At 46.6% G+C, this 21,351-nt stretch overlaps 1 protein-coding gene across 4 annotated transcripts in view; it reads right to left on the bottom strand.

Annotated features, from left to right (window-relative positions):
- The window catches only part of LOC119441632 (uncharacterized), an 82,980-nt gene extending 61,851 nt beyond the window's left edge, over window positions 1-21,129 (bottom strand). The window contains exon 1 of one of the 4 annotated variants that reach the window (XR_007465555.1): window positions 20,958-21,116. The gene's annotated coding sequence lies outside the window, so the exon portion shown is untranslated. Of the gene's footprint in view, window positions 1-20,957 lie in introns of all 4 variants that reach the window. The other 3 variants (XM_049661470.1, XM_037706236.2, XM_049661469.1) reach the window with 3 other exon arrangements.
- Between the last annotated feature and the right edge of the window lie 222 nt (window positions 21,130-21,351).

Below are 21,351 nucleotides of genomic sequence, written 5' to 3'. Positions count from 1 at the left end.
AGTCTCTCTTCATGTCGGTCTACTTACGCCGCAGCACACCTGCTTACTTAATCAGCTCATGTTTACTACAATTCATATTGCTACCAAAGCCGCTCACCTTACTTCGTATGACATTGCTGTGTTGCTATCGCATTCATTGCTTCGCCCTAAGGGCGAAACTGTGACATTTTTTAGTAGTGTCTGGCGTCAGAGAAAGCGGCACAAACTTCTCCAAGCAAGATACACTAGACTACGCACCACGGGCGAGTTAGTTCTCGTTAACTGCGACACGGCGCCCTGTGCGGCAAATGCGGCTCAAATACCGAAGTTACCATAATCCTCTAGGAAGCGTCGGAAACATGCCTCAGCACGATTCATTAACTCAAATTAACTGTGCTAGGATGACCGAGCTGTTTTTCGCTAACTGCGTCTTAAGTATCGGTCCCGTGACGTAAGCCTAATTGCGTCGTAGACTGTGAAACAAGATTTCTCACCTTGCAGTAGTCCAATAGTGCAGTGTTGTCTTGTCCCAGTGCAGAACGAACGCAAGAATACGCCGAGAGCCCAATAAACCAGGTTACATTTAAAAAAGAAAAAAAGGAGACACACGGGTCGCCGCGCGCGAGCGCTCAAACGCGCGCGCAGCCATCCTCCCTGGCTTCGGTGGAGTGTCTGGCGGATGACGCATGTATCTGGCGCGTCATTGACCTGTGGCTAGGTAAGGCAAGGAAAATAAGTCACAAAGCTTAAGTTCATTTATACGTAAAACGTTTTAGTTTTCGCGGCAAAGAATTAAAAAAAAATAAATGCCTGTTAACTTAAGTTCACTTTCTTTTTTTTTTTTTCGATGCTCGCGGCAGCTAACGTTCGGTGTCAAAAGTATAGCGTGACGTATGATGACGTGTTTCCTGTTGCCAGTTTTTGCCGAGTGTCCCCTCTTGTTGAATTTCTTTCTCTATGGCGCTGCCTTCAAGGTTTGGGCAAAACGTTCCGCCAAGCCGTTGCTTCTTGGGTGATACGGTGCGGTAGTACGTATCTTATACCCCTTTGCTTGAGGTAGACTTAGAATTCTTCAGAGATGAACTGGCTTCCGTTGTCGGACACCACTGTTTCCGGAAAACCAAATCTGCAGAAAAGTTCATGAAGACATGCGATGGTTGCTTCTGAAGTAGTAGTGGTCATGGGACATTCTTCTGGCCACTTCGAATGAGCGTCGACTACCACTCAGTATGAAACACCTTTTATGGGACCTGCAAAATCGACGTGCAGGCGTTGCCATGGACGCGTCGGCCAGGACCAAGGATGGAGCGGTGCTTTCACTGGTAAACAGCGTGTCTCAGCGCATGTTTGACAAGCGGCAACACATCTATGTCATGGTCGATGTTTGGCCACCACACATAGCTTCTTGCCAACTCCTTCGTGCGCACCACTCCTGGATGTCCCTCGTGCAATTCATCTAGGACAAATTGACGAAACTTTTGTGGTACCACAACACGCATTCCTAGCATGACATAACCTTGATATAAAGAAAGCTCTAGCTTCCTGTAGAAGAATGGTTTCAGGTCTGCAGACACGTTCGTCGGCCAGCCTGACAAAATGTGCTGTACTACTTGACGAAAAACTGGACCACGTGCAGTTTCTTCTGCGATTTGTTTGCTGCAGACAGGCATGCTGTCTAAACGCAAAAGCAAAAAATTTTCTTCGGCCGCATCCCTGCCAGGTTGCTGAAGTGGAAGGCGCGATAAGCAATCAGCGTCCACATTCTGAGCTGAAGGGCGATACTGCAAAGAAAGAGAATATGCAGAAAGTGTGACTGCCCAGCGCTGAAGTCTGGCGGCTGCTATCGCTGGAATGCCTGTTTTGGGTCCAAATATTGTCTCAAGTGGCTTACGGTCGGTGAGCAGCGTAAAATTGCGTGCGTAAACGTAGTAATGAAACTTCTTGACACTAAACACCAGAGCCAATGCCTCTTTCTCTAGTTGGCTATAACCTTGTTCAGCCTTTGTCAGTGTGCGTGAAGCATACGCTATTGGATGAACTTGCCCTTGTAAAATGTGCGACAGAACCGCACCTATTCCTTAGGCGGAAGCATCACACGACAGGTGCACTGGCCAACTGGGGTTGTAGTGTGTCAAAATAGGCTTTGACGTTAGCAGTTTCTTTACATGTACTAACGCACTTTGACAAGCGGCATTCCATTCCCAAGCTTCGGTCTTGCGTAAGAGCTTGTTCAGGGGAAACAGTATAGATGACAGATTCGGAACAAACTTTCCATAGTAATTTATGAGCCCTAGCAGCGACTGCAGTTGCTGCTTATCTATCGGAGTCGGTGCATTCGTGATTGCGACCAACTTTTCATCTGTCGGCCGCACACCGTCTTTCGTGATCACATGACCCAAGTATTGCAGTTCATCGCGAAAGAAATCGCACTTGGAAAGTTTTAGAAGCATTCCGCGTTCTGATAGCCGTTTCAGCACTCCTTCCAGGTTAGACAAATGTTCCGCTTCCGTGCGGCCCGTGATCAGTATGTCATCGAGATAACACGTCACGCTGTTCAGTCCTTTCAGTGCGTTATCCATAATACGCTGAAATATTGCGGGAGCAGACGAAATGCCAAACGGTAGGCGGTTGACCAAAAATAGACCTTTGTGCGTGTTCAGCGTCAGATATTGCTTGGACTCGTCATCCATTTCGACCTGCTGGTACGCTCTGCTCAAGTCTATCTTGGAAAAATGTTTTCCACCTGCAAGTGCGGCAAATAGCTCGTCCGCTTTTGGTAGATGATACCTTTCGATGTCGAGTATTGGGTTTAGCGTGACTTTGTAGTCACCACATAATCTGACTCAACCGTCGCGTTTGACCACTGGCACGACAGGCGTAGCATATGGGCTCGTTGTAATGGGTGTAATTATCCCTAGCTCTTGTAGCTTGGTTAATTCGTGTTCGACAGCAGTTTTAGTGCGAAAGGTACACTTCTAGCTTTGAAAAATTTATATATTGCCTCATCCTTGAAGAACAGAGTAGCCTTTTCACGTTTTCAGTGGTAGAACGCCCACCTCGGCTGCGGGAGGCTGTGGGTTCGATTCTCACCGCCGCCGGGCATCCACTGGTTCAAAAGGGTACAAGCGTACCCCGGCCTGGCGTTCGGCTACCTTCAGGGGTGATACGCTTGGGAAAGGAGCCTGCGCCCTGAATTCCCGTCGAAACCAACGTGAGCCAACGTGAACCAACGCAAGCCGCTATCAAGACCTTGAACAGGTCTTGATAGCGGCTTAGCAAGGACTCGAGCTCAGGCGATTTCTCGGAGCTGCTTGTCTTCCCCAGCTGCATGTGGTGAAGACCTTGGATTTGCGTCCAATCCAGCTGGAGGTGCTGCAGCCAATTCGCGCCCCAGTAGCGGCTGGCCATCCTGGCGTAGCACGTACAATGGCAGGCGCTGGGTCTGTGCGTTGCACTGAACTGCCACAAATGCTACTCCGTAGGGCTTCACCCGTTCATTCGTGTAGGTTCTTAGAGTAAGGCTTGTCCTGCGAAATTGAGCACTTGGAAAGAGCGAACGGAATTGTGAAACAGACATAACTGATACAGCGGCTCTTGTATCGAGTTCCATGTTCACTGGTAGGTCGTTAATGGTAACTTCGACCATGATCGGTTTTGCTCTTACTTCTGCAGCGGCTTTCACGCTTTGCAAGTTGCTGCGCGGCAGTGCCAGGGTACGAACATGTCGCTTATGTTTGCCTGGCGATTCTTTAAACTGTCTGCTCCGACAAGCACGCTTGATGTGGCCCTTTTTGTTGCACTGAAAGCATTTGGCATTCATATACCGACAAGAGTTTGCTGCGTGTTTCAATGACCCGCAGCGATAACATGAGGCAGAAGTTTGTTCAGTGCTGTTAACTTTGTGGACATCATATTCTGTCGGTGGCGTTGATCGCGTAGCAGACGCACTTTGAGTAGCCGCTTCGATAGCTATTGCATGATCGACTGCTGTTTGAAACTTAAGCTGATTGTCTTCTGCAAATAAGTTGCGTTGTATGTCAGCACGTAGCAGCCCACAAACAAATCTGTCCCTTAAAGGGCAACTCCGGCGATTTTTCGATGTCAACGGATGTCGATGAAATTCGTTGGGTCTGTTCCTCTGAATACCTCCGCCATGTCCTAAAAAAATCAGGCTTGTGAGTTGCACAGATTTTTTTACAAATGAATTTAATTTATTGCCTCGAGCACCCTACATTACCTCCTCCTCAGTTATAGGCCACATTGTGTATGACGTCAGGAATAGTCCACGCAGAGCATGCCGGGATCATGCAGACGACAGCGACGAGAGCGTGCAGGAGTCGACGATCGTGATCTAGTGCTTGGCGTGAGATGTTGCTGTCGCGAGAAGTTGCATTACCTGTGGATGGGCAAGTGATGCGGGGTGGCAAGCGGTGTTGCGTTGTTGGCTGCACGAACTTCAGCCCTCGCCATCCGCAAACACAGTTTGAGCCGATGCCGATCGCGTTCAGCCGAGGTTAAGTTAAGCCTATCACAGTGGCCGAGTTCGTGCGTCTGCTGCTGGCGGACCATGCAGACCCACTGATATGAAGCTAATTAAGCTATTAGGACAAGGAAACCTGCTTCTGTACAGTTTTGACCATACGGATTTGAAATAAACCATTCCTCATTTCGTACAGTGCACACGCAAAAAGGTAGAAGCAACAACACGACGCGCAATCAACATCCGTATACGTTGCCGTTCTCGAATGCGGCCAGTCGCATGCACTCACCGGCGCTTCCCTAAATGAAATGTGACTACGCAAATCCATGGGTATATTATTGCCTATTGCTATGCTGACTCATTATTTAGCTTACGAGGTGCACTGTTTGCCTCGTATCCCAAATGGGCAGCAAGCGGAGGCCCCTTCGATACAGCATGCGTAAACAACCGTCTCGTTCAGCTGCCAACGATGTCATACTTCACGACATCGGCGTTTCTTCGAGAAAACTGTACATTCTCTAAATGAACGATCATACGTGCAATGTCCTAATCTATGTCTACTTTACGGAACACTAATTGTGTGCATGAAGAGAATACAAAGAATGATAAGCAGGCTGCACAACGCTTGCCTATACTACGGTGTCCCGCTCGCTGTTTCCGAAGGTGTGTGGTCGCACGTATCAGCGCGACCCAGAGTGATGTAACGGTGCTTACATGCACAAAATGTACGTGTTTTGATATGTTCTTACATTAATTGATGTCACCGATGAGCGGCTATCTCAAGCGAACGATGTACGAGTGGTCGCTGTACCTGCAGATGTAAACAAATGCACCGGTCGGTGCTTTGGACTGTCAGCGGCGTTCTTGTGGGATACGGAATGTCGTGCTCCACATTTACAGTGAGCATGCGAAGCGGTTCCCTGAGAGGGGTAAAACACCTAAAATAGCAAGCAGCGCGTATATCAGTGGTTAGGGCTACCATTGGTCTTCATGTCGCAGCGCGATATGTTGCGCATGGGTGCTGGCTCTAGTGGTGGAGGACGGCGATTCGTGGCTATTGAATTCGTCTGAATCATAACTGCCACTGTTTGACAGATCCGAATAGGTGGTGGTACAGCTTGCAATGTAACCCGAAGGTCCCCGAAAGTCCGGCGCGGTCACGAATAAGCTGAGCGTCTGCTCTTCGCCGGTTTCGTTCGCCCCGCGGGCGAGACCGGCATGCGTTGCGCGCCTTCCCCGCCGGGGATACATTCGTGACGTCACACGCAGAGGTTCGCTCGGCTGCTTGCTCAGGTTTCGGTTTCGTTTTTGCGCTTTTCTGCTTATTTAAAGTTATTTTCGAATTTGCGGAACAATTCTATCAGGTGCGTCACAGGAGGGTCTCGGGAAGCTAAATATTTTATTACCTCGACATGGTCAAAAAATCGCCCGAGTTGCCCTTTAAGGCTTGATCAAGAAAAGTGCCGAACTCGCAAGTTTGTGCGAGCCTCCGCAGCTCTGCGGCATACTGAGCAGTAGTCTCTTGCGGCAATTGCGAGCGGCGATGAAATTTGGCTCTTTCTCCAATAATGGACAGTTTTGGGACAAAGTGGCTTCGCAGTAGCTCTAGAAGTTGCTCAAAAAACTTCTTAGTGGTAATCTCCGGAGACGTTAACGACTTCAATAATGCGTATGTCTTCGGTCCTACCATGCTTATCAACGTATCAGCCTGCTGCTCAACCGGGACCTTGTTAGGCCGTATAAATGCTTGGAGCCGTTCCTCGTAACTAGTCCAATCGGCGGAAGACTCATCGAATGGTTCTACTTGCCCCAATTGTGACGACATGGCTGCGTTGATGTCTTCTCGTGGCCGTCTACCAGGGTCCAGCTACCAGGGTCCAGGCTGTCTACCAGGATCCAGGCTGTCTACCAGCATCCCATCCTCGTCGCCAAGACTATGTCGTGTTCCGGGGCTTCCATGAACGAAGAGGCAGACTGTATTTCAACATGCTTTATTGCATGGTGGCAACTTAAAATGGCAGAATGACAGCCAAGGAATACAAGGACAAAATGCAGAACCAGCCTTGAAGCCAGCGATTATATACACGTAGTGGGCGAGGGTGATGTGATCGCGATATGGGCCGCGTGACAGCAAGGGAACGCTATCACGCTATGACGCAAGTACACGTGTACAGATATGCGACAGAGAGTCACATCGCGGGAGCAACAGGTTAGCACAAAGAATTCAATAGAGTACAAAATGTCTCAAATCAGCAGCCTGACAGTGCACATAGCGACTGGCTGAACTTGTTGAACAGTGGCTGTTCGAAGCGATAGTACCGAAGGCGTCATGCATCATTTTCCGTAATAAACGACAACTCTTTTCACTAATCACGGATATAGCGGCATCTGTATCGACAAGCGCAAAAGGCTTGATGCCATCCACTGACACTTCAATAACGTTAGCGGGGGAGAATCGACGACTTCGATGTTCCGACGACGACGCAGTTCGTGAATGTCGGGAAACGCCGGCAGCAGAAGCGCACTACATGTCCCGGGGTGCCGCAGGCGTAGCATATGGGGCGGTTATCAGCAGTGCGCCAAGGATTTGCATCCTGCTGTTGTGCACCGAAGAATTTGGTCGCCGGCTGCCGAGGCAAAGGCGGAGAAGAGAACAGCGGCGGGCGAGGCGCTGAAGGCGGAGGAGAGAACACCGGTAGGTGAGGCGCCCGTGCAGCCGCCTCAGCATACATCAGATGTGTGGCCACGGGAGCCGGCTGACACGGAGATGGAAGAGTTTCGGTCAGCTTGCTCTTGAATCATCTGTCGGATCGCTGGAGCCAAAGAGTGATAAGGTTTCTCCGTGGTGGGCAAAATGGAGAGCTGTCGCGCAACCTCCTCCCGCACAAATTCTTTTATCTGCGTCAGCAAAGTTGTCTGGTTGTCGCCAATAACCAATGCTGCTAGCGAATCTTCCGTGGGTGGTGGGCGTCGAGATAAGATGCGTTGTTTCCGTAGCTCGTCAAAACTTTGGCACAAATTGATAACGTCGGCCACGGTACGCGGGTCCTTCGCTAACAACATTTGAAAGGCGTTCTCATCAATGCCTTTCATAATGTTTTATCTTGTCCTGTTCTGCCATTGACGAATTCACCCGCCTACACATTTCAATGACATCTTCGATATAGCCGGTGAACGTTTCACCGTGATGTTGTGCACGCCCACGTAGGCATTGCTCAACTCGAAGCTTGCGCACAGTGGGGCGCCCGAACACTTCTGCAAAACTGGTCTTGAATGCAGTCCATCTGCTGAAATCGTCTTCGTGGTTTCGGAACCAGAGATTCGCGACGCCGGTTAAGTAAAACAACACGTTGTGCAGCTTGGTGGCGTCGTCCCACTTCTTGTGCCGGCTTACCAGCTCGTACGATGACAACCAATCCTGCACGTCATGATCATCGGTGCCGCTAAAGATGGCTGGATCACGCTGGCGCACCCACAAAAACGATGACCGCAGGAGGCTGAGGTGTATCTTCCTCGGCGGTGTCGTCAGGCATGGTCGCAGCAAGGCTAACGTCCGGATTCGGAGTTCCAGTTTTCGTGGTTACCCCGCACTTCCACCAAATGAAAGGGGGATTTAGTGAAGATCGTCCGAGGGATCGCAAGTGGATTTTTATACACAGTCCTAGCCGTTGGCATCAGCAGCTCGAGCTCGGGTCTCGCACCAAAGCGACGGCAGTGCCCACGGCGCCTGACACGCATATTCCCCAGTATAATATATCTATATATATATATAGATATACAGAATATCAGAAGCACAATTATATATATATATACATATGTCGCCTGCGCATGCGGAAGAAAGCGCGCCATACGCTCCGTACATGCTGCATTTATGCACATTTTTTAGTTTGCTTAGGTATGCAGCTAACAGTGGCCTTGTCACATTACTAAATGCGTTGCTAATTAGTATTCTGCAAAGCATATGCCATTCGTACTCGCACACAACAGTCGTGCTCTGTACGGTTGTGGCTATGGATCGCACTGGAATGTTTATTTCTGCAATTACCTGCTATATATGCTGCACTCACGTAAGTGTGGCAACTGCAAAGCGAGTATCATGTTACTTTGCTGTAACAATTCGTAAACACATCATATACATTTTCGCCGGTAGCTAGCTTAAATGAAATGACGTCCGGTACAGAGCAGTTTGCCTATATAGTTTGCCAAACCTGTATGTGCCATACAGAGTAGGCAGAAGTAAATGCTTGCTAGTTTGCTTCCGCGTGTGCGTGTCTGTAAAAAAAAAAAATGCTGACTCTCCCGTAATCGAAGGTAGATGCAAGCATGAGATGACTCTAATACGGCGTGTTTTGCAGCCTGCGGTGCCCCCGCCTTCAACGATTTTCTTCTTCCAACAGTGCAGCTCGCTCAGCGTCTGTCATCACTTTTCTTCTTGACGCAAACCACTCGCGACTCACGGACCGCTGGCGTTGAAAAGAGCACAGGCATCCTCTCTATCTGCCTTTTTAACGTCGCTTTTGGAATTGACAAATAAAACTTTAGCGTACGAGAAGTTACAGCTTGAGTGATAGTGTAAACAAACAGGAAGAACTCGGAAGCAATACATTTTGCAGCTTGTTTGGGCAGTAAGTAGCATATGTAATGGGGTCCTGTGCAAAGGGTTGGGGGCCATAGACCGCGTCTTCCTAACTTTTGACTGGTTGCCCGCATGACCTGGGCCGGTATTTTGTAGCGATGTCTTTCCGGTGCTAATGCCTTTTCGCGCTTATCGCACTTTGTCAGTGGTCAGAGCGACGGTCCGCTCGCGTTATCAACCGGATCAGCCGGCCATGAGCATAAGAATAGATGATAAGAATAGTATAGATCAAGTCATAAGGCATCGCTACAAAATACCGGCCCTGGTTTTGTTCTCGCAATGATGCGCGGATGTTCTCCTTTGAGTGCCCTGATAACGGCTCTGGCCTTAGGCCCAAGCTCACTTGAAGGTCGCCGACAACGGGAACTAAAAGCATTTCACGCTTAAAAAAAAATCCGGGAGAAAACATCTCACGATGAACGCCGACGTTAATTCCATTACCATTGAAGCAATGTATCGACACAGCGTATTGCCAACGCCGAAACGTGTGTGCAGCGGGCAATATCCAGAATGTCGACTCTAGGGGGCGGGGGTGTCACCACAACGCGGAAGGGGGGTGTGGGTACGAAGTATTGCTTATCTTTTCGTGAGCGAAAGGTGAGTGGGGGGAGGGGGGTAAGAGGTTCAAGGGGCTAGCGCTATTTTACCAGGTTGTTTTATTTACTTAACGCTTATTAACGCTTCTTTTTCAACTCATGGTGATGGAAAAGCTGCTACTTAGCAGAAGTACACTAATTAACCTTTTAAGCAAGCATATTAAACCACACCTTACAAAGGAGTTCGTCCTTGTTAATACATGTAGAGCTGATGTTGTGGCGCAAACAATACTACAACGGATGTGGAGACAGGCAGGCACGAACGAGCGCTGTATAGAAGGCCGAAATGTGGCCTAGTTTTGGGGGATTGTAAATTCAGTACTATATTTAAACACCAATGGCATTCTGTCACATCGTTTGAAGATTGCAAGAACATAAGGGACAGCATTGGTTTATGCCTTTTGCTCTATGCAGAACAAAGTGAAGCAAGTTCTTAGTCTACAAGTCTTATTTAAAGAACAAAGTGCAGACGTTTTCAAAACTAAGTGTAATATCATTTTGCACCAGAAAAAAAAACCCAAGCACAATAGGCACGGAGAAGCCATATACCTCACACAATACAATTAAAATATAACAACTTAGAAAAAAAGGCCAGCAGATCCCACGCCCTGTGGGAATCGATGTTATGCGAAGCAGTGTGCGGAGAGCCTACATTTAACGAAACGACCATGAAAGCACCCAGACGTAGGCGGCTGTTTCATGACCTACGTGACACGCCTGTCATGACCTATCATTTACGTTCGCCATACACTCTTGTCATACTATGCAAATTTTGGTACATACCAAGTTAACGAAACGCCGATTAGAGCACCAAGATGTGGGCGGATAGATCGATCGATAGATAGATAGATAATCTCGAAGCGGTATATGATCGCCAAGAAATTATTAGCATTTAAAAAGTATATACGCGCATGATGTCGGCTACAATCCGGTACATACAATATCCAAAAAAACTACTACACCAACCGTGGCTGCCACATTCACAAAATAATAATAAATAAAAGCTGGGATGACACAAAATACACAATTGCACCGTGTGACCCCGCACGTATCTGCAATACCCGACATGGTTTCTTGGTTCACATCATATAGGTTTGGTTTGGTTTGGTGCAGGTATGTATGTATAGCACAACCCACTACAGGAGATTGGCCATGGATCGGGAGACAGTGGGTAGCAAAGGAAAGAATACTTGAATAGGACTTTCGTATTTAAGAATGAGATATGAAACGAATTTTAATCGTTAATATAAATTCTTATGGCATATTATCTTACAATTTGAAGTTAATATTTTTGTTTTCATGTAGGCGTGGTCCACAAACTGTAGGAGGAGGAGGAGGAATAAACTTTTATTGTGGAACCAGCACTTTAAGATGGCCGGGCCTAAGCCTCCCATGAGGGGACGTCGAGGGCTTGCCTCGCCGCCGCCTCACGGGCGTGCTGGGCAACAAACTGTAAATATGCATGCTTTTCTTCGTCTGTTGCGTCTCTAATATTGGGGATAGTTGAAGCTTCGATAGAAATTTTCATCAGCGCGTCGACATTAGTCGCCGTCATGTGACATCTAGCTATCTGATGTTAAGAGCCTGTTTATAGTGGGAAATCTTCTTTCAACGGCAGCAATTCCTACGGGAAGAAGCGGTGTCTTCATTGCAGCTGATGACAAAGCAGGGAACATTATTTTTCACTCGACCTCGCACGCAAGCATTAGCAGAGCTTGCTGTGAAGCCAGCTCTCCAGGATACCGTCTGTAAATTCTATTCATTCCTCAGTCTAGTTGTTCGGAGCTGAACGATAACGAGGGCAATGTGCCATATTGTGAATTTTACGACTAAGCACATGGATAGTGCTCATACTGTACGTATTGTGCATACGAGTACGTTGATTAAAATAGGGAAAACAGAAAGACCAAACATGAATCTCGAATCTCATTCATGTGCAAGCGTGTACCGCGACCTCAAGGATTCTCCGCTCTCTGCAGGTCGCAGTGTAGCGCTGTGGTCTGCGCGCTGAACATCGAAATTGGACCTCAAAATTAAGGACATGTAGCGTCCACCTCCGCAAAGAGTAAATATTTCTTAAAGCGATTACCACAGTGCATGGGTCCAGCGTAATTTTTTTCCAGGATGAGTGCCTGTTTGAAAGAGGGGAGGAGGACGTTGGTCCGTAATAATTTTTGGGGGGTGTCGAGATCCTCCTGGAGGGGGGGGGGTGTTCAGGGGGTGTTAGGGGGTGTGTATAAATCCCTGGAAGCGGGGCTCCACTCTCGAGCTTCCCGCTACACACGCCACGCCATGTACGGGAGCCGCCGTAAAGTCCGCGCGAGTTCCATCCAAGGAGGTTGTTATATTTTTACAACCTCCTTGGTTCCATCCCACTGAACATCGGATAAATTTAAAGGATCATTTTTTGTTTAATTGTAAAGCGCCACAGATCCAATGGCGCACACCTAGTTACCCAAGTTGGGGTCAAGGAGCACTCATTGAAGAGCGGCCCAAACTAAGCGGCACATACCGAGTGCTCTCCAAGTAAGCGTCAGTGAGGTTCACTGAACAGCACTACATACACAGTGCCACATCATATTCAGTGTCACAGGTTCGTTGAAGAGTGCCACATACACACACCCAGCGCCACTTAATCGGTGGCCCAAGTTGTTCCGACGGTTTGCTTCGAACCCTGTTCCCTCAGCACAGCAGATCGATGCGCTACCCATGCGACCATTGGGCTACCGTGACCCAGCTGGGTTGGTCGGAAAACGTTTAGAGACTCACGCTGACCGTCCCGAAAAATCCGTTAAGCACCCAGAGAATTCTAATCGCATTGAAAAAGACACTAAGGAGATTTCTAGCAACTAAGCAAGATGTTATTTCAATGACAGAGCGCTAAAATTGTTCCTGTGTTGCGGGCATTGATTAAAACTTTTTGACTATAGAGAAAAGGTTGAGACAAGATCTTGGGTGGATTCTGACCGAGAAATCAATAGGAAACCTTCAATTCTAAAATTCACATAAAACTATTCATCACTTTTTACCACCACGTACCGCATAGGATTTCCGACCAAGCGAAGTAGCAGCGTCACTAAACACCCTACGAGAAAGAACATGTTCAAAAAATGCATGGAGGCGAAACTGAGATAAGGAAAGAATATATTTCAGAGAAATAAAATAGTATATTACATACTATTTTGTTTAGTATGTCATCAATGACGTGAAAAAATTGAGAAAAATAATGTACTAGCTGGAGCTGGAAAAGTTACCCTCCATATTTACAGGAAAGAGTAAGGTTTTTCCCAATGGCACTGATATTCCGCATGGCGCATCATACATGACAAGCGATGAATTCTGCTTACAAAACTTCAGCCATCCGTTTCTTTAGAAAACCGGAGTTCAATGGCCATTTCCGGCCGAAACTCTTTAACCGGTAGAAAAATTCGTGCAGTTAAAGGGTATAGGTAAAATGTTACATCAGTTGCTGTAAGTGGATGCGTGGCTCAATTAGCAGTTCAGCGGGGGTGCACTTGATTACGCAGCTGATCTGTCTAAAAGTGTGACGGATCGACATGCTCTACACATGGAAGGCGTGGCAATTCTCCGACAAGACGCAAGTATACGTCACTGCTGACGTCACAGCCAGTCTTTACGCCAAGGTCGCAGTCTGGAACTAAGGGGGGCGCCGCAGTCTCGAACAGAATATATAAGCGTTGTCAATTTGGCGGCGACCCGCAGTTTGGTGGTGGTGCTCCTAGATTACGAGACTAATCTGTCTGCTCTTGCAGGTGAGACGTGTTCAGCATCTAATTTCTTGTGTGTCAAGGTGTGCACCACTGTCGAAGAGAGCTAGCTGCCTCGTACGATTACTAATTTTGCTTTGTCTTTGGCTTCAGACGGGGCTCAGTGGCTAATAATGCAATTGAAGAACTGCTTAGTGAGCTGAAAGAAGAACTCGAGGAGATCATGGAAGCTTTGAACTAGTTCAACGAACTTAAGAAGGAGGTCAGTGATCTTAAGTGCATAAAAAGTTAACTCGTAGAAGCGCTTCGCGAGAACAGAGAGCTGAGATCTTAAAATGCAAAGCTATCGCAAAGGCTGGGACAACTGGAACAATATCAGCGTTCAAGCAACACACAAATCAAAGGCGTACTCCGCGAGGTCGACACATTAACTGTGGCAAAGAAAATCTGTGAACATAGTAATGAAGAGATGTGAGATTCAGATATATATACCTGTCAGCAAGTGCCTACGTCAAGACATGACCAATTAAACGTAGTTGTGCGTTTTCTACGATGCAAATAAAGAAGTGGGTTTGTGTCCAATGCAAAGGAAACAAAATTGATATGCGAATGCTGTGCCTGGACGTTTCTCGTCCTGTTTATGTCAATTAGCATTTACCTAGGCAAAAGATCAAATTGCTGGGAGCAGCTATTAAGCAAAGAAGGAGATAGAATGGAAATTTGTGCCTACAGCGGGCGGTAAGGTCTTTGCCAGGAGACACCAAACGTCGCCTGTTTTACTAACCTGAACTATAGAGGACATTTAAAAACTTGCAAGATGAAAGCGCTGTGTGAACCATGCATATGCTGTACAATTCTAGTTTTCATGATGTTCTCATCATACTTTATGACAACAAAATATTTTGTATATAATTAATTTATTGAAATATTTGCAAGCCTAAACCTTAACAAGCAACTGTCCCTCTTTCACCTAAACGCTAGAAGTGCCCGTGACAACGAATGTGCCTTGGATAAATTATTTGACAATATAAAGGTTCAAATTGATGTAATAATTGTTACTCAAACATGGTAAACTGTATATGACAACCCGCCACAATGCCGCGGTTACGATTACTTTGGTCGAATTCGGGCTGCTGGCGATGGTGTGGCTGTGTACTTACTAGAACAGTACTACCTTGAAGTGTTACCAGAGTTCCTTTTTACTGATGATGATGTTGAATGCATAACTGTCTGTTTAATGAAAGTTAGAGTTGCTATTGTCTACAGCCCGCCTGCTTAGAATAAGCAAATATTGATGTCATTTGTTGAGAAAATCCCAAATTTTCTGAGTGATTCTAAGGCTACATCTGTAACAATGGGAGATATGAATAATAATATGCTAGGGTGCGATTAATTTGCAAGAGAACTTAGTAGCATATTCCAGTCTTAGGCATGTACAAATCTTGTACGAGTATCATCGGCCACTAGCATAAATAATGAAACTGGAACGCTGTTGGACCTGTGCATCAAAACGTACACCCTTCAATGACATCTTCTGGTATTTTATCCGCGGATATCCATCCAACCATGGATATTATAACAACGGATAACCATGGATATTTCTTTTTAATCGTACTCAAATTGTTTCCGTCAACAATTACTCCTGCAATAGCGTAACTTCGAATTCTGGACTTCCACAAGGTTCGGTACTCTCCCCTCTTTTATTTAACCTATATACGTTAGTAATTTCAGTTCTGTAATAAATAGGTGCTATACATTTCATTACGCTGATGATACTGTTATTATTGCAACTGACTCTGTACATCAGCAAGCAATTGAATCGCTTCAAGCTGATGCCATATTAGTTATGGATTCGTTTCACAACAACATAATATCGATTAACAAATCACAAACAAAACTCGAAACCCGCCTAAAGAAGTTGACGAAACCACATCTTGTATTCTACACAATTCATAATGCCGTAATTGTTGTTGTACCAAAATACCTTACTCAAGAACTATTAAGCACTTAGGTCTTACTTTTGACCAAGATATGACTATATCTATATCTTTCACTATTCAATAACCTCCTTGGTACGTCATGCGTTTTATAGAACTTGGGTTCTTTAATCACATATCCCGTCCGTAAACGTATTGCGCATGCGCTCGTTTATAGCACGCTCACATATGGTAGCACTTTGTTCTATCATCGTCATCATCAGCTTATATTTTATGTCCACTGCAGGACGAAGGCCTCTCCCTGCGATCTCCAATTACCCCTGTCTTGCGCTAGCTGATTGCAATTTGTGCCTGCAAACTCCCTAACTTAATCACCCCACCTAGTTTTCTGCCTTCCTCGACTGCACTTCCCTTCTCTTGGTATGCATTCTGTAACTCTATTGGTCCACTGGTTATCCATCGTACGCATTACATGTGGCCTGGCCAGCAGCATTTTTTCCTCTTAATGTCAACTAGAATATCGGGTATCCCCATTTGCTCTCTGATTCACACCGCTCTCTTCCCGTCTCTTAAAGTTAGACCTAACATTTTTCGTTCCATCGCTCTTTGTGCGGTCCTTAAATTTTTCTCGAGATTCTTTGTTAACCTCCAAGTTTCTGTCCAATATGTTAGAACCAGTGGAATGAAATGATTGTACGCTTTTTATTTCAATGCAGTAATAAGCTCCCGGTCAGAATTTGGTAATTCCTGCAGTATGTACTCCAACCCAATTTTATTCTTCTCTAAAATTTCCTTCTCATGATTGTTGATCATGATCATAACCGTTGATCCTCACTCCTAAGCCTTCCCAGTCTAACAGCTTGAATACTTCTTCTAAGCATGCAGTGAATAGCACTGGAGAGATTATGTCTCCTTGCCTGACCCCTTTCTTGATAGGTAACTTTCTACTTTTCTTGTGGAGAATCAAGGTAGCCGTGGAATCCTTGTAGATATTTGCCAAGATATTCACGTTTGCCTCCTGTACTCCTTGATTACGCCATGCCTCTATGACTGGTGGTATATGGACCGAATCAAATGCCTTTTCATAATCTATGAAAGCCTAATACTTTTTTACTAATAAAGTATTCCTCTAAAACATTGTTTTTACAAACGTCGCAATAAAACCCTGGCTGGCTATTAGATGAGAAAATAAAGCAACCGTAGCTTTTTTTTCTTCTTTTTTTATACTTCGCGCCGAAACCCTGATGGCACGCATTACAACCAATTTTTCACGTATTTCGGCCATCGCGGTTCACTGAAAGTTTGTAAAACTTGCTCAGTTCTGTCTTTGGTTCTCTGAGAATGCAATGTATTCCAGTTTTGGCATTAGAATTCAACTAGACTCGAGCAGATGAAGTAAAAATCTATGGCATCACTTGCGTCTTGTGCGGGAACTTCAAAGCGGCGTCACCACTGATCGTTTCTTGTGTACCAATAAATAATCTTTGCAGTACAGTTGCTATTTCGGTCAGTTGGTACATTGATGAGTACTGAACCAGTCAAGAGACGAAGTATAGAGAAGTGACATGGCACGCACAACGACTGGACTAACAACTGCGCTTTATTGAAAAACCCCGTCTCCCAGGAAAACCAGGCGAGCATGCGCAGCTCAAGAGCCAACACCCACACACAAACTAACGTTGATTGTGATAGGCCACGTTGCTAGCGCCAGTGCGATAGTAAACATAGTTCCTTCTGCATCAGTGATATAGAGGTAGTACTGATGCAATTATCCCCTTGCATGCTGATATGGTAAGCTTCGAGAATTTCACGCTCCGTCTTGCCCTTGCCTCTCTACCAAGGATTTTAATATTGGAACAAAGCAGGACGCAGCCGCATTCCAGACAATGGGGAGGCAAGTTTGCTCCATCAAAGGTGTTCCAAGAAATGTAGTGCTCTCGCAACCTCTCAATATTAGACCGACCTCTTTGACCGATGTAAACTTTTTCAGAATTCAGCGGAAGCTCGTACACCACACGTGTCGCACTAGAAATGTAACGGTTGTCACGACACGCGGGGGGTCAATTTCTGCCACGCGCCCCACATGAGCAAAGGCCTGAAATTTGTATGGAGCAGAAAAAACAACGCTAACGCCCTGCCTCGCAGCAACTTTCTTCACGTTAAAAAAATAATGGGGTTTTGCGTGCCAAAATCAGTTCTGATTATGAGGCACGCCGTAGTAGGGGACTCCGAAAATTTGGACCACCTGGGGTTCTTTAACGTGCACCTAAATCTAAGTGCACGGGTGTTTTCGCATTTCGCCCCCATCGAAATGCGGCTGCCGTGGCCGGGATTCGATCCCGCGACCTCGTGCTCAGCAGAACCAACACCATAGCCACTGAGCAACCACGGCGGGTTTTCTTCACGTTGTGGGAAACACTATGTACATAGGGCATCACTTCAAGCCTTTTCCGTTCAGCTGCTGTTGGGCAGCCCTTTTTTTCTTCTCTCGCCTCTTAATCTTTTGAAGCAAAGTTTCTGCCACTGCATTCAAAGGCACTTTTGGGAAACCAGCGGCAACCAAACGCTCGAATTGGTTGTAAAAACTTGATTTTATGCAGTGGTGGCAACTCTCTTGCAAAATATTACGGAAACAATTCAGAGAAATCCCTATTTTAACGATTTTTGAGTGTGCGGACGAGTACGGTAACAACGCATTCTTACTCCTAGGTAAGAAGCACCAGCACACACGCCTATCGTCAAAAAAATTTCGTTCAATTTCTAAAAATCTAATCGACTGGTTAGTAGGCAGTTCATGTGTAAAGCAAAGGGCACTCGAGCAAGCTTTAAAGACCGTTAAGACCTGGTCTACTACGACAGGCAAGGAATCATTCGGTGAAAAATTTTAAATAATCAAGAAATCGCCAACATCTCTGAAAACTTGGCACACACTTTCATAAAGAAGAGAGCCTTGAAGTATGTTGTCAAACTTCGCTAAAAATGTCACAGTTTCACCCGAAGGGCGAAGCAATGAATGCGATAGCAACACAGCAATGTCATACGAAGTAAGGTGAGCGGCTTTGGTAGCAATATGAATTGTAGTAAACATGGGCTGATTAAGTAAGCAGGTGTGCTGCGGCGTAAGTAGACTGACATGAAGAGAGACTCGATGACCACGAGAAGGCGCGTGTGAAACGGTGGTGTTGATGAGAAGCGCTTCCCGTGGGCAGCGCGTGCGAAGGGACACACCTGTAGCGCTGCACTGCCGATCCGGGCAGCATTGCATGTGTAGCGTGTGCGTTGCAAAATGTGACCCGACTATTACTAACGGAATCAACAAGCGTGGTGTGAGCGCGCACAAACAAACATGAATAGATCACACTGAATGACTGCAGACAACGACTGTCAAAACGCTGGCAGCGGGCTTCCCGGTACGTGCGGTCTATCGCTTCAACGGAAACTGAGCGGCGAATGCACAGCGCATACAAAGGTCAGAGCCGTGTGGAGATAAGAGACGGTGCGGGCGAGCGACGAGCGCGGTTGTTGGCAGAGTAAAAGTGCTCCCCCCCCCCCGCCCCCTCCCGCCCTCACCCGCTCCCTCCGGCGCTGGCTTCCTAGCTTGCCCGTGGGAGATTAAGTGCGTTCGCTCTCCGTGATAGCACGCGTCCCCGCACGCTTCCGCTCGGGCATACGGCGCACGGCCAAGATTTTATCTATACGGAACCTCACGGCGACGGCGATGGCGACACCGACGGCAGAAATCCGGTTAGTGTCCATATAATTGCTATCGCAGTAATATCTGGCACAGGACTGGTGCAACGCTAGCCCCTATTAGCCCCGAGAATGGCCTACAGGGGCGCTGCGAGCGCCGCTCGCATGACGTCAGGGCACGGACTCGCGCCTGTCGTCTGCTGCCGTTCGGGCACTGTACGGGCGCCTTCTACTAACTTCAAGTTGGTGTCTTGTACAGTTGTCTTAGTACTTTGGTAACTATAGAAAATGGGGGCATTGTGACACTCTGGAACGCTTGAATAAGTAGATTTGTACTGAGACTGTAATTAGGCTATTGAAATGAAACAGCCGTCGTACGTCACGCATGACATGCTTCCTAGTTCAACGAAATATAAACGCCGTGTTTCCCGCTGTTCACCAAGGAGACCGGGAAGCAGCAACTATATGCCGCGTGTAAATCGTAAAAACAGCAAAGGAGCAGTACTCAGAAATTAATAAAAAAAGCACATATTTACCCTAGACACTTAAAGCGTATCAGTAGCGGGGCCCTTATTTCCTCAATATATTAAATATCTTCATTTTAGGGTGCACCCACGGAAACGAAAAAAGTTTTTAAGTGTTGTATATAATGCTACTATATGGGCCATAAACGAAGGTGTAGCAATATTTTAGCAACCCTTAGCCCATCCAGACCTTTCAAAGTTTGCCTGCTTATAGATTGCCATTAACTATTTCGGCATTTCCTAAAAATATAGCTGTCATGAGTAATTTTTCTTCCTTTCATAAAACTGTGAAAACAGGCATATGACGTTTTTAAGCGGTTCTATAATCGCAACAACAGCTTCGCTAAATAAAATACCAGGCCGTGTAATTCTGCTCTCGTTTTTTGTACACCGAATGCGACATTCTTCGGTCAGTTGTGGCCTTCGCGAGCTGGCCACGTGACGTGGGCGTTACCTCACTTTATGAAATCGGCTGGCCTCAATGACCAACAGCAAACGTGTTGGGAAGCCCAACGTGTTCACACTGCTAGAGATTTCCTCCCTCACTTGCTCATCTAACACCATAACCACCTTTGCAGTGTTTAGGTTAGCAAGCCTCATTACTTTTCCTCCAATCCTCGTGGAAACTCGTTTCAATGTCACGAAACGCTCTGTAAAAAAAACTAATATTGCTCGTGCCATGTGCACCCGAAGGCAGTATGAGTTTTCTGAAATAAATCACGTTTCATCGCGCTTTCGTAACACGCCAGCATGAACGCTTAACGTTTTACATCACGCACGGCTTAAATTCTTAGAGATTGCAGCCGCTGCAGCATTAAGTTTTTCCTGCTAGTATTTACAACTTCGCATCTACTCATTACTATTGAAAGGATAAAGCCGGTCAGAAAAGTGTGCAAAACCCTAGCCAGCGGTGATTCGGTAGAGTGTCGCGCACAGCGTACATTGAGAGTATGATCGAAAAGCCTACGGCAAATCTCTCTTGCCCATCTTTGGTTAACGTTAAACACAGACGACATATAGAATGGCATCCACCTGGACTGTAGCGCGAAGCTAAAGGCGAATAATACAATTTTCGCAGAAAGCTAGGTTCGAAGTTGAAAAAAAATAATGGTCCTGGCCGTGAGATCCAACCAGTGACCAACGCCTTTCCTAGGTGGGCGCCCTATACCATCTCAGCTAGCGAGGAAGCTAGCATAACGCAGGGCGATGCCGAATCGATGAACCACTAGGGACACTGAATAAATTGGTTCTGCCGAAACCCACAAGGTGGAGGAACATTTCAGGCAATGACAAAATTGGCATTCAGCTTTCCATTTCATGCAACTTCCTCCACATTTCAGACTTCCGCAGAACTCATTCGCCACTTTAAACAACCGACGGAACCTACCAGCACAAATAGGGCTGCGTGGTGACCGGTGCAGTGCACGAACAAAGGTGTGTCCAAGCCCGGCGAAGCTGGAGAAGCCGCAACTTAGATGGGCGTCGCGCTTCGTTGGACACAGCTGGCACTGGCTTCGAGTCACGACGAGAACTAAACACATCGGGGCCATTGCGATTGCCCAATACACCTCACTTCGTGTCGACGGTAGAGACTACCTTTCCTGCATACTAATTAGCCTAGTATTCGTGCTACGTATACCGATCGCAATTTTTGTTTTTATTGCGCGTTATCCGTGCGCGTTTTCCTTGCAGTTGTAGCCACTAGCAGTGCCAGTAAACGAACAGAGGGCTACCAGGATAAGACATACGGTATTTCTCTTTTTGTGTGAATGCCTCTAATC

Source organism: Dermacentor silvarum, chromosome 2, assembly GCF_013339745.2.
Source record: "Dermacentor silvarum isolate Dsil-2018 chromosome 2, BIME_Dsil_1.4, whole genome shotgun sequence".
Lineage (NCBI taxonomy): Eukaryota > Metazoa > Arthropoda > Arachnida > Ixodida > Ixodidae > Dermacentor > Dermacentor silvarum.
Note: the sequence above shows the minus strand (reverse complement) of the source record. Positions and strands in the feature narration are given on the sequence as shown.